Here is a 14,824-nt window from a genome sequence, read left to right on the forward strand (position 1 = left end):
ATGTATTCAATATCAAAATCATAAGCTTGCAATTTGCTTACCCATTTTTGTTGACGATCATTCAAATCCCTTTGGTTCAAGAAGAACCTGAGGCTATTATGGTCTGTCTTTACAATGAATCTCCCACATACCAAATATTGTCTAAACTTATGAAGTGCATGCATGATTGCCAACATTTTCTTATCATAGATGGAGTACCCTTTCTCTAATTGATTTAATTTTCGACTCTCAAATGCTATTGGATGTCCCCTTTGAGTTAGGACAGCCCCTATACCTTCTCCCGAAGCATCACATTCAACAACAAAAGGTAAAGAGAAATCTGGAATTGCAAGCACAGGGCATGAACTCATTACCTCCTTAAGCTTATCAAATGTTTTTTGTGCCTCTTCTATCCAAACAAAAGCTCCTTTCTTTGTCAAATCAGTCAAGGGGGCAGCAAGCTGAGAAAATCCCTTGGCAAATCTCCTATAGTAGCTACACAACCCGAAGAAACCTCTCAACTGTGTAAGATTAGTGGGTGGAGGCCAATCCAAAATTGCCTGGATTTTTTGTTGATCAACCTGTACTCCTTTAGAGCTTATAATATGTCCCAAATATAGGATCTCTGTCAAACCAAACTCACATTTAGATAGCTTAGCATAGAAGGATTGCTGCTCCAAGATTCCCAAAACAGTGTCTATGTGCTTTAGATGCTCTTCCCATGTTTTACTGTATATCAAGATATCATCAAAAAACTACCAAAAGAAGTTTTTGAAGATGCTGACTGAATACCTTATTCATACAAGATTGGAATGTTGCAGGTGCATTAGTGAGTCCAAATGGCATAACAAGAAATTCAAAGTGCCCATAGTGACATCTGAAAGCAGTCTTTTCTACATCTTCACTCCTCATTCGGATTTGATGGTAGCCTGATCTTAAGTCAATTTTTGAGAAGTATACAGCACCATGTAACTCATCAATGAGTTCATCTATATGTGGTATGGGATACCTATTTTTTATGGTCTTCTTGTTTAGAGCCCTGTAGTCTATACACATTCTCATTGTACCATCCTTTTTCTTGACAAGTACCACAGATGATGCAAATGGACTAGAGCTAGGCCTTATGAATCCCATGTCCAGGAGTTCTTTAATAGTTTTTTCAATTTCTTCCTTATAACCTCTTGGATGGCGGTATGGGGTTGTTATAACTGGTTTGGCACCCTGTTCTAACTCTATAACATGCTCAAAACCTCTATTTGGTGGTAATCTTGGAGGCAAATCATTGAAAACTATACTATGCTTATCAAGAATATTTTGAATTTCAAAATGGAAATTACCTTGATTCTTTGGAGAGCTTGTTGGTTGGATTATGACTCCTGCTGCCCATGTTACTTGTCCTCTTCGAAAAGTCTTCTCCATCCTCTTTGCAGAGACCGCCTTAGGTGCTCCATTCGATAACCCTCTCAATATGATTTCTTTCCCATTGGAATGAAATTTAAACTCCATAGTTTGATGGTTCATGTAATAGCCTCCGATAGAGTGCAACCATTGAACACCCAATACAAGATCTGTCTCCCCAATACCAACCACATAGAAGTCATCACATAACTCATAATCTCCTAAGGTCATCTTGAGTTGTTTCACCACCCGTGTGCAAGGCATAGTGAATCCATCAGCTACAGTAACATTGAATCCCTCAAAATCTTCTGCTTTAAGCCCTCTTTTCATGACAAATCCCTCATCAATAAAATTGTGAGTTGCCCCACTATCAAGAAGAACAGTCAACCTTTGCCCTGCTAGTACCCCTCGAATTCGGAAGGGATGGTATCTTGGGACTCCTGATAATGCTGCTAAAGTGCCATCCTTGCTGATTTCTTTTACTTTCTCTTCTTCTACCTCCTCCTTAGTATCATGAAATTCCTCATGCTCATCTGAATCAGATTCTGAAGCAACTTCAATATAGTGCACTTGACCTTTCCCCAAACATCTGTGTCCTGGAACCCATGGTTCTCTACAAGTAAAACAAAGCTTTTTCCTTCGTAATTCACTCCTAGTCTCTTCATCTACCTTTTTTTTTGCCACATTTGTCACATCTTTTGGTGGTAGTGTTGGGAAAGTCTTTTTCTGAAAATTTCCCTTATGTTGCCAAAGATTTGGGGGTTTTTGATTAGTGATTGATTTCATAGGCACGCAAGTTTCAAGTTGCAAGCTTCTTTTGATAGCTTCCTGTAAGGTTGAGGGTGAGAAAGCCTTAACCAAACCCTTAACAGAATCTTCTAAACCATCAAGAAAAAGATAAACGATCCTCTTTTCACTCATATCAAGTACCATAACAGCCACTTTTTGAAATTCTTCTATATACTCATTAACTGATTTGGTTTGCTTCAACTTTGACAATTCTTTAAAGTACTCTTCATCATCCTTGAGGTCAAATCTATCTATCACCCTTTGACTGAAATCTTCAAATGTAGTTACCTGATCGTGACCTTGAGTAGTCATTCCATGATACCACCAATCATAGGCTGCATCTTCCAAGTGTAGACTTGCAAATTGAATAGCATCACTCTCTTTCATGGGGTTAAGTGTGAAGAAAGTTTGTAATTTTTGTAGCCATGCTCTAGCTGAAATTTTATTTGTTCCATCAAAAGTAGGTGCTGTAAACTTGCTTATTTTATTTTTGAGCTCTCTTCCACTTGTGTCATGCTCCCTCCTGTTCTCTTTCTTGGGCATCAAAGCGTTCATCATATCCACATATTCTCTAAAAGGAACTGAACTATGAAAGTCATCATCTAAGCCATTGTAAGTAGCTCTTAATGTAATCAAATTACCTGTAACCTCTTCCACTGGATTAATGGCTGGATTTGGTACTGGTGGCTCATCTGCAGGCAAGAAAATAGATTTGATTGATTTAGATGGTGTGGATCTCCCATTTCTCGGCTCCTCTGAAGTGCTCCCTTTCTCATTAATAGATGCAATTCCTTGTAATTTTTCTGTCAATATTCGCAAAGCCTCTCTAGTTTCCGCCAAACCATCCACTGTTTGCTTCTGAGTATTTTGGATGTCTTGGAAGAATTTCTTTGCCATCTCATCTGGATCAGCCATACTTTTTTCTTCCTTGGATTTTGTACTTTTGCTTTCAACTGGGGGTTTGATCAAAATTTCTTTATTCTTTTCTCGCTGCAAATATCTTTTTTCTCTTTCACTTAGTTGCATGCAATCATAAAATATGACATGCAAGATCTGGGTAGTTATCAAAACTTGACATGCAAGATCTGGGTAGTTGTTAAAACTGACATGCAACTTCTACAAACCCTCAGGCTGGCAAGATCACGGCTCTGATACCACTGAAATGTCCCTATTACTGATTTTTTATGATATTTCCAGCCTCAAATCAGAACTTTAAAATCAAACAACCAATATTACAAAGATCTGCCAATTTCCCAATAAAACCCAAATCGGGTATGTCCAAATTAGTGCCAAAAACTTCACAACTTCACAAATTATTAATAAATCTGAAAATGGACATTTTTATAGAAATTTCAGCAGCATAACAGCCTACAAAATGACATTTCCAGATTTGTATAGCCTTTACACAACAACCCACAAATGTAGGGCAAAACTATGCTCAATCGGGCTCCCGAAATTAACACAAAAAATGCCCGAAAACACCACAAAACACTCATAAACTATCTCAGAAGTTTAATCACGAACCAATACATATATTCAGCCCTATTTTAACATCATAAAGTCTGAAATACAGCAGCAAACCAAACTGATATGAAACACTCAATTGAAAACCCAAACTCAAACCAAAAACAACCCCGAAAACACCCAAATCGGCACTATTCAACACAAAGGCAAACTCTGTATGAGCATGCACATGGAATGGCTTCAAACTCTCGTCCTTAGCCTTCCTAGAAACCTGCAAACTCCCGTTCTTGGGTCTCCTTCTCCACAGGTTTGGCAGCCTCTTTTTGGAGCCTGCCTGCCTTAACAAAATTTATTTTTTAAAAAAATTATTTGAATAGGGGACATGACATTGTAGGAGTTGGTTGGGGTTGCTGGTTTTTTGGTGGTTGATTTGTGTTGTTTTGTTGATTTTATTTTTTTGTTACCAACCTTTTGTTTAACCTTTAGGTTTTAGGTCCTTATAAAACCTAGGTTTGTTTCTATTGGGTTTACTTTTGAGGTTTCAGGTCCTTGTAAAACCTTTTTTTTTAATGGCTACTTTAGGTTTCAAGCCCTTTTAAAACTCGTCCTTGTAAAATCTGGTGCTGCTTAATGCTTATCTTTAGCTTTTGTTAAAGGGTTTTGGATCCCTTCAAAACCTATTTTTGCATTAATCTAAAACATGAAATCAAACATCAACCTACTTTTCAAACTTAATAATATGTTCAAACACATAGACAAGGCTGATAATATCTTTTCCAAGTTTAGCATTACTAACATACATAACATGTAACAACCACTTTATTCCTTAAAGAGATCGTAAGGCAACAAAAAACACACTCTCTAAATTTCTTTTGTTAATAATACAAGTAGCATTGAATTGCATAGATCAAAACTTGAAAACATCTTAAAACAAACTTGAAATGATTTTAATAGAAATACATAATATCTTCTCATTTATCAAAGGGAGTTTTAAGGCTTTGTGAGTTCTGTTTACTCTTATACACTGAGTCATAACAGTAGGAAAGTTATTTTATATAATAATTAAAAAAATAACATCATTCCAATTAACAACAAGAAACCTTCATAGAATTTTATCACATTCTACACAATCACTACTTACAAATTACAAAAATCATGGAACATTGACTATCAAATATACAATCTTCCCTCTCTTGGGACAATACAAAATAAGAGCATTTCCTTCACAAAACTTCACTCCTCCACATAGATTGCATAGAGCCAAAGTGAGCAATATTTCCAACTTTCTTTAACTTTACACGTGCAAACACTTGCATTATAACAAGGAGACTAACCATGGAGGCTCATCTCCCAACATAGGCCTCTCATGAGGCTACTCCCAAACTGGGAGAACCTTAGCTAAGCAGGGAAACACATATTTATAGCCACAACATACATATATTACACAATAATTTACAATCACACAAAGCCACCACACTCCACATTACTCCATTGATCCATCTAATAGGGTGAAGGTAGAAATGAACAAATGTGGGGAACCACATTGGAAATAAACAACACATGCCTTCATAAGGTTGTCTCATACATTTCACATACAATCAACCTCCATTCATATCCCTTATGACCCCCAAGACAAATGTGGTATATAGGGCTCATAACACTTATATGCTATCCTTCTCCTTAAGGACAGACTCTCCACCCAAATGCATTCCCCATACCCTTCACCCAATAAGGTTCTCTTCCCTCCTAAGGGTGAAGCTCACCTTGAAGTCCTGTATAGATATAGTAAAATCAAATAAAAATGCCAACCACAAGACACACCCACAACACACAAAAATTACAACACTACACAAGAAGATATAACTTAACACAAGAATAATTTTCACATTAATTTACTTTAAAAATGAAATCTACATGATAGGTGCATCAACCTCACTTCCAAGCTTGCACAATGGATGGCTTGCACTTCTTGCCCAAGCTTTCTCTCCTTCCTTCCCAAGCCCTCTTCCTTGCCTTAGCAAAAATCTCAAGAATCCTCAATTCTACTAACTTCACTAGTGGTCTCCAAAATTGGAGAGTGGGCATTAGCATACCATTTTCTCGAACACTCCTTTAAGAATGATCTCAACTAATCTCACCTACCACCCATCATGATGGAAGATCTCATGAGTGGTTTTCTTCCACTCTTGTCTCCCAATCACAAGGGTAGATTTCTTAATTATGGTAAAAGAAGCCCTTTTTCTACCCCCAAAATTTGTCACTCTCTTTCAAGGCACCTTTTAAGGGTCATCATGTTCTAGGAAGTTCAATTGGCCTAGAAATATCCCCTAACCCATAATATACCTATGGGGCAAGTCAATTTTGGCCTAAACTACTCTTTAGGGTTAAATTTTACCCTTCAAAAGTCCACCAAGAGTTCTACGAAATTGGATGATGTGACAACCATCTTGGTTATCTAAACAAGAAATCTTGCCTAGGACTCCCACATAGTTACTCAAGGGTCACTCTTCTACCTACCCAACTCACTTTGGCATGCTACATCACAACACATGTGCCAATTGACATCACATTAATCATAACACTTTACAAACATTGGACATGCCAACATGGATATGCACAACTACATTTAACAAATTACAAATTTCATTCCAATCACAATTTATAAATAAAACACAATTATAATTAGGTTATGTCCCTCCTTAGGGCCAACCTAGGTTTCACAAGGAATTGCACAATAATTCACCTAGAAAAGGTTCTCCATAGTGTCCATGGTCGTACTACTCACACACTCATGCAAAATATCAGTAGTCCAATATGAGGCATATAAATAAAATCAACGTACATGGTAACATAATAATCATACTCATAAATCCCAATATCCACGATAAAATAACCAACATGTAAACTTGTAGCTACAACATCTCAAAATCAAATAACGTAACTTAACATTCACATATTTTGAATTCATTGATATTCTCTAATCTATATTACAGAGCACAATACATCATGATCACTTCTACTCATTCCAATTCATAGAGTTAACTCACAAGTTACACGAATATACAAATCAACATAAAATGTAGATTATTTTTTCCATTAGTAATCATAACATATAAATCATAAGCCAAATATGTAAGTATGTCCCGACATGATTAATAACATCACATGGAAATCATCACATAGTATGAATAATCAAATTGTTATTGTCCATAAGGACCAAATGTATCAATATAATATAATCATGACATATAAATCACAAGCCAATATACATAAGCATGTCCTATATGATTAATAACATCACATGGAATTATCACATAATTTGAATGATCAAAACATCAGTGCCCATAAGGACCCAATATGTCCAAATAATGTATCTCTAACATAATAAAAAAATAAAATGTCAGAAGTGCTAGGATGGGTTGGGGTAGGACCTCACATTCTTTTAATGGTACATTTGATTACTGATTTTTTTCCCCAGAAAATCAAAATCAAAATGTCTCTAAAGCAATGCTTAATCTTAGGAATCTAGTTTTCTACAAAACGAGGACACACTGACAAGAGCTTTGTCAATACCTCAATCCATTTTTTTATCTTGTACAACTAAGCTTGTAGCTATATCAAGAAAAGGTATACAATCTCCAATCATGTTGTGAACATTTCATTCATGTCAAAATAATAATAATTAAATATGTTTTTTTAGGTAGTATTCTAATTCCAAAAATATGCAACCAAATGTAGGAAATATATTTTCTCATTATGAATTCTAGATCAAATGGTCCCAACCATATTCTAAAAACCATAATCCAAATTTGAAATTCTAAAATTGTTCAAATTTTAGATTTGGACAATTCTAGTGTCGTTAATTTTGATAACCAAACTAACCCTTAGAAAATTTGAAATATTATATTGAATTTCAAAACCTAAACTTGAAAACTTTGAAATGTGACATTCATTTTTAATTTAAATTAATAATAATAAAAGGCTATCAAAAATATTAATTCCCTACCTTATAATAATTAATTTCAACCTTTATTAAAATTTAAATATCACATTTACAATTCTAAAATGATATAAACAATATATCATTGCCACTTAAACATTCCCCTATACTATTACACCTTTTGATAACAAAGCTTCACATCATAAGGGATGAGGTTGAGATCGTGCTCTAGGTGATTTTGATAGTGTGGGCACTCCTTAGTCCTTGACTCACTCCTTAGTCCTTGACTCTAAGCTGAAGAGCTTCTCAAGCATAAGTGGACACGTATAAAATTTGTAAAAAGTGGACTCGTCTCTCTCGTGGTTGGTAGCTATGAAAAGTCTCACATGTGTGAACCCAAGAGTGCTAGTTTAGGCTGGGGTTCCATGGAAGGGGTCTTCCTATAAAATAGAGTAGAAGCCGCTTGCTATTTTTTAGAAATTTTTTTAAAGCTAGTAGTCGCATGATTTATGCTGCTCAAAATTATAGCTTCAAAATTTAAGGAAGATATGCATTTAAAATAAGCCGAAAATTAAAATTCTCTCTAAAATTACATTTTAATTAGAATCTAAAATTTAGATTATTGATAAATGGCAAAAAGCATTCTTAAGCTTTCTAGCCCCACCCCTTTTTCACACGGGTCCTAAAAATGTAGGGCTTCTACTTTTCAGAAGAAGATTCTAAATAATCCCGTAGCAAAATTATATTTTGCTTATAAGACCACCCACTTTCTAGAAAATAGAGCTTGAGCCCCCTGGGACCGCACCCTTAGCTCATCATTATTGAATGGATTTCGTGTTTTGTGACTTCAGCTTGAGCCCCCTGGGACCGCACCCTTAGCTCATCATTATTGAATGGATTTCGTGTTTTGTTAAGAAGTCACGAAGTGCTCATTTTTCCACTCTGCCTCGTTGGAATTAGGGTTTCCTCAGCTTATAACATGGGAGGGAGGGAGGTAAGGGTAGGTTAGGGTTTTCGTTGACGCGGCTGGAATAGAGTTAGGGTTACGAGGGAGAGGGGTGTGAGCAAGAGGAACGAAGAATGGAATCTGTTCATGAAGAGGGGACGGCTGGTTACGAGTTAGGCCTGTGTGCCTTTATAGCAGAAAGTTTGGGGAGAATAACAAATACTGTAAATGAGGTTTGAAATTTGTATGCAGTAAACATCTTTGCTTTAATGTTTCTTTTGGTACACTAGGAATGTTGTGAATGTGTAGTTTACGACTACGACTGCCTGTGAAGATTTTTGGCTTAAAATCCGCGATTGCTTGATTTATGTCTTGTGTGGTAGAAAACCCTTGAGAGGACATGTCTGGTTTGTTTGATATTTTAAATCGGGCGTATGGTAAGAGCCTCATGGCCAAGCCATCCCTTAGGATTTTTACCTTTGGTTTCTGATCAAAAGGATTCGAGTCTTCATAGCTGGTAGTTCCTCACTAGCTATATTATTTTGGAACATGTGGTTAAAGGTTTCGTGCTAACAACCATCTAATCGTAATTTATTTTGTAGAGCATTTGTTTCATTTATTATGAAAATATACGTTGTATGTTGTAGCTGCAAAGTGCACCGTATCTTCCCTAGGGAGATGTTGCGAGTATTGTTTAGCCTTTTTTTCCTTCCTGTTTGCTGTGCCCTGCAAGTGAAATGCTGTTGCAAGGTAAATGATTCTACTACAGGTTAGACGACGTATTATTGTATTTTTCAATCTTCAGGAAAATCTGGGGTAGAAATAAATGCGAGAATGAAGGATCATTAATAAGCATAGATTGGAGAATGCAGAAAAAGAGTCGTGATGAATATGAATATTAGCAGATTGTTCTTGTAAAATCCAGTGTGCAAGCTTGTGTTTGCTACTCTTGTTGGTTCTATTCTCTCTGTCACTTGGAAATCTTGAATGAAAGTTTTGGTATCAGAAGTAGCTGATACAGCACTCTTATATTGTTGGAAGGTCAATATTGCAAGCATTTTAGAGGAAATAACAGAATAAATAGATAAAATAGAAAACTATGTGATCCTTAAGCCCAGCCTTTATATTATGTGCTGAAAATGATATTGTTCTTGTTCTTGTAGATTTCTGATTTGACAATTTATATTTTTGTTAAAATGTTAAGAAAAAGATGTACAAATGACCAAACTCTCATAATTTTTTAATATAATAGGGAAGGGTGATTTTTGAGTATCATTTGTATGAAGTATAATTCTGGCTATGCGAAATGAAACATCACAAATGACATCTAAAACTTTAAAAAAGGAATTCCCAAATTTAAACTCACTTTTCTCTGAGAAAACTTTGAGTCCAATAACTTGTGATCAATTGTAGACACTGTTGGCAACTGTAAGTTTACAACCTCTTTCATGATGATTTATGAATACATCGTAGGGCAAATACTTTGCTTGCTCTATTATTTCATTCCCATTGGATGGTAATGGTGTAACATAGAGCAAACTAATATTTATCTTATGATGTGTCATAAATCATCATGGATGAAATGTTAATACATACAGTGGTCAATATATCTACAATGCATCACATGCTACTGGATTCAACATTTTTTGAACAAAAATGTGTTGAAATTTAGGGATTTCTTTCATAGAGTTTTAGAAGGAAGCCATGTGCAATATTTCACTTCATATAGCCTTTTCTTTTTTGGTAAAGCATTATGCAGAGTCCTTCAGAGTTTAGCAGAGCTTGTTGCATATGTTGGATTTTTTAATGATATATTTTAAAATTTTTCCATGAAATTTTATCCTCGATTTTTTAAAATTTGTTATGACTGTTGATGAATAAAAATAAACATTTCCTTTCAAAAGGAGAAACGAAAATGCTTTTTTGTGCCATGTTTTATATGTATGATCAATAAAAATTGATGAGAATATTTAAACATAGAAGATTCTTATTTGACAATTTATATTTTTGTTAGAATGTTGAGAAAAAGATTTACAAATTACCAAACTGTCATAATTTTTTCATATAATAGGTAAGGGTGATTTTTGAGTATCATTTGTATGAAGTGTAATTAATTCTGTCTATGCGAAGTGAAACATCACACATAACATTTGAAACTTTAGAAAAGGAATTTCCAAATTTGAACTCACTTTTCTCTGAGAAACTGAGTTCAATAGCTTGTGATCAATTGTAGACACTGTTGGCAACTGTAAGTTTAAAACCTTTTTCATGATGATTTATGAAGACATCGTAGGGCAAATACTTTGTTTGCTCTATTATGTCATTCCCATTGGATGGTAATGGTGTAACATAGAGCAAACTAATATTTATCGTATGATGTCTCATAAATCATCATGGATGAAATGTTAATACATACAGTGATCAACATATCTACAATGCATCACATGCTATTGGATTCAACATTTTTTAAAACAAATGTGTTTGAAATTTAAGGATTTTTTTTCATAGAGTTCTAGAAGAAGCCATGTGTAATATTTCACTTCATATAGTCTGTTTTTTTTGGTAAATCATTATGCAGAGTCCTTCAGAGTTTAGCAGAGCTTGCATATGTGGTAGAAACGGAAACCATTTGCATATGTTGGATTTTGTAATGATATTTTTAAAATTTCCCCATGAAATTTTATCCTTGATTTTTTTTTGATTTGTTATGAATGATGATGAATAAAATAAACCTTTTTTTTTCAAAAGGAGAAACAAAAATGTTTCTTTGTGCCATCTTTTTTATATGTATGATTGATAAAATTGATGAGAATGTTTAAACATAGAAGATTTCTTATTTGACAATTTATATTTTTCTTGAAATGTTAAGAAAAAGATGTACAAATGATCAAACTGTCATAATTTTTTTTCAATATAATAGGTAAGGGTGATTTTTGAGTATCATTTGTATGAAGTATAATTCTGGCTATGTGAAATGAAACATCATACATAACATCTAAAACTTTAGAAAAGGAATTCCCAAATTTAAACTCACTTTTCTCTGAGCAAACTTTGAGTCCAATAGCTTGTGATCAATTGTAGACACTCTTGGCAAATGCAAGTTAAAACCTCTTTCATGATGATTGATGAATACATCATAGGGCAAATACTTTGTTTGCTCTATTATGTCATTCCCATTGGATGGTAATGGTGTAACATAGAGCAAACTAATATTTATCGTATGATGTGTCATAAATCATCATGGATGAAAGGTTAATACATACGGTGGTCAACATATCTACAATGCATCGCATGCTTTTGGATTCAACATTTTTTGAGACAAAAATGTGTTGAAATTTGGGGATTTCTTTCATAGAGTTTTAGAAGAATATTTCACTTCATATAGCTAGCCTTTTGTTTTTATGTAAAGCATAATGCAGAGTCCTTCAGAGTTTAGCAGACGAGCTTGCATATGTGGTAGAAACGGACACCAATTTTATGGCCATTTTCTATTGAGCCGTTTTCTTTCAGATGAGCAAGTCAAGGAAAAGGGAATTTATGCCAGATGAAATGAAGAGCAGGTACACCTCAAATGATATTCCTCAAGCATTTACTTCATCAATTATCCTCGATTTTAATCTAAATTCTTTTGCCCTTTTTGTTAATCATATATATTAAACATGTTTAAATTTGTTTAGTTGTGTTCGTCTGCCGATTCAGCATTACTGTCAGTCATGTGCTTAAGACGGGCACTACAAATTGTTCCAGTTTGGGTTGGCATAAAAAATACTACTATTTTTACATACCCTTATAGATGTAAAGCCCACTTCCTCATTTATCAGTTCAACTGTTTATTGTCATGCACTTCAACCCCTTTTATTCGTTAGTTTGTTAAATTCCTTTAATGTTGCTCCACTTCTCGGGTCACAAACACGAAAATAAGAAGATTTCTTGTCCTTTTGTTTTGTTATATGTGTCGGTGTTAAGTCCTCCTTATTTTTGTTTTTCAGGTAAAACTATTTAGATTGGCAAATTACAGAAGACAGAGTTGAGGAAAAACACTAATGAAGCCCATCTGTAAGAGAATCATCTCCAACACAAAACGATTATTTTCCGGTAAAGAATTCAATGACAAGTTGATAAAAGAGACATGAGCGATATGGATTTGTATCAGCGTTGCTTTTCAGGCAAAATTGATGAATTTTTCATTGGTCTTCCAGTATTGCGTAATAATGCACTTATCCATGCATAATAGAATCTATTCAGCACTGTATTTTTCTGCATTCCTGACCTGAACATTTGCTCCACAAATATTATGCACTCATTCTTTGTTACCCAGTTCGCTCCCTGCTTCCTCCTTTATTATTATGTAGTTCAAACTCTTTCTTCTCTACATCGTACCATTATCATTAACCTTTTTCCAATGAAGCATTTCTGCACTCAGTCTGCTTTCCTTTTCTGTCCATCTCTTTTTTCAGATCATAGCATGTGAAGCATTTCAAACATCAGGTCGCTTTTATTAGAATTCTTCTTTATTTGAATCTGTATCTAGTGGCAGCCTCTTATAACATGCAAGCTCAACTGTTTTACAAGATATATTGTGATATGAGTCCTAGTTTGTGCTATTTTGAATGGAGTTGTGGTAATTCTTGAGCTTGCATTACAGGTAATATATTGTATTAAAACTTTAAAAGTCCAGTAGCTGTTCATATAATTTAGAAAATGTAATCCAACCTGTCATCGACGACTATGGTATTAATATAAGGTGGGTGGCTTAAACCTGCAACAAAACTAATCTGATTCGATGCTTTTTAAAATCTGGCAGTCTCAAGATCAGCTCTATTTGAAAGCGGACTATTGCTATGTGGCTACTCTTAATAAAGGATTCACTAATCTCATTTTAACCCTAATTACCTTGAATGAACTTAAGGACTAGAATAAGTGATCACAAAACGAGAAGCAGAGAAGCTCTACCGAGTAGGTACTATTTTATGATGTTTTGAAATTTATTTAAACGTGTTATTAATTTTATTTGGAAAGGCAGGCACGTCGATAGTGGGATTGTTCAATTTGTTATTTTACAATGTTACTCGGTGCATTCTATGGATTTCGTGGTGGTAGATCAAGAATGAGGTGAATGTCAAAAATACTAAAAGAAAACCTAATCAACGCTGGAGAAATGAGATCATTGGTGTAGTTTGTTTTGGAATTTAATTTTCTTTAAAATGAAAGCTGAAATTCCGAAGACGTGTTGTGAGCCATCAGTATTTTTTTTTTTTATAATGTTCATGGTGGAACTAACCATGTTTTAATTCTTGATTTTTGCCTTTAGTTCTGTGAGTAAATCGAGAGTTTTTGCCTCATCTGCGAGGAAGTGCGAATATGGCGTGTCAATTGCTTTGGTTGTCTATTTTTTATTTAAGTTGATTCATTATGTTCAGGGACGAATCGATAAACTCACCTATCCTTATTTTTCTTCGCCTTATCATCTGGTTAATACCCAATACACTTCCCTCACTTTTCTCTCCTTTATGCGAGAGAGTAAAGTAGAGGTGTCAAGAGCAGATTTTTCACTCCGAAGTACACGGGGGGGTGCATGTTCACGAGGTAGGTCTCTATCATTATAACAGAAATTTTGCAGAAGAAAATAGTCTCAACTGTGAATGAGGTTTGAAATCGTGTAGTATCTGGGTGTATGTCGCGACTTCTTTCCTTGTATTTATTTTGGTACATCAGGAATGTGTAGTCAATATGTAGTTTACAACTACTGCCACTAAGGTTTTTTTTCTTTTGGAAACTTGTGATTGCTTGAAATGTGAGGACTCGTCTGGTCGTGTTTGGTCTCCTAGGTCGGGGTATAGTCCAAGCCTCGTATTTAACATGATTCATACCCTGTAGTTCATAACTAGTTCGGACATGACGCACCTCGTTATATAAGGTTTTGTGCTAAATGGTCTTTTATTGTCGTTTCTTTTGGAGGACATTAGGTTTCATTTATTATGAAGCTGGGTCGCCGAACCTATGGTTGTAGCTAGGTTTTTCCTTTTCAGTGTCAATAATTGAAAAGCTTTTTAGATGACTTTCCTACAGGATAGACGATGTTTTGAAGTGATTTTTTAGATCTTGATAGAATTTTGAGTCAAATAAATCCGAAAATGGGGCTTCATTACAAACTACAGAATCAAGTATGTATGAAATCGAGGGAATAATGAATGATAATCTTGCAGGTGGTCGTTTTAAAAATTTCCAGATTTTAAAATGTCGTTATATGTACAGATTTTAATTTTTCTGTTATTTGAAAGCTTGAAATTTCTACGGGTCATAAGTAG

The 14,824-nt window shown here is 34.8% G+C and overlaps 1 long non-coding RNA gene across 1 annotated transcript; it reads left to right on the top strand.

The window, feature by feature from the left end:
* The first annotated feature begins 8,362 nt into the window (after positions 1 to 8,362).
* Positions 8,363 to 13,120, top strand: LOC149533473 (uncharacterized). Its single transcript, XR_016358128.1, has 2 exons — positions 8,363 to 12,076; positions 12,506 to 13,120. It is a non-coding gene; the product is annotated as an uncharacterized LOC149533473 (long non-coding RNA).
* The last annotated feature ends 1,704 nt before the right edge of the window (positions 13,121 to 14,824 follow it).

The sequence above is a fragment of the Cupressus sempervirens genome, chromosome 10 (genome assembly GCF_028749045.1).
Source record: "Cupressus sempervirens isolate cs-2001-9-10 chromosome 10, ASM2874904v1, whole genome shotgun sequence".
Lineage (NCBI taxonomy): Eukaryota > Viridiplantae > Streptophyta > Pinopsida > Cupressales > Cupressaceae > Cupressus > Cupressus sempervirens.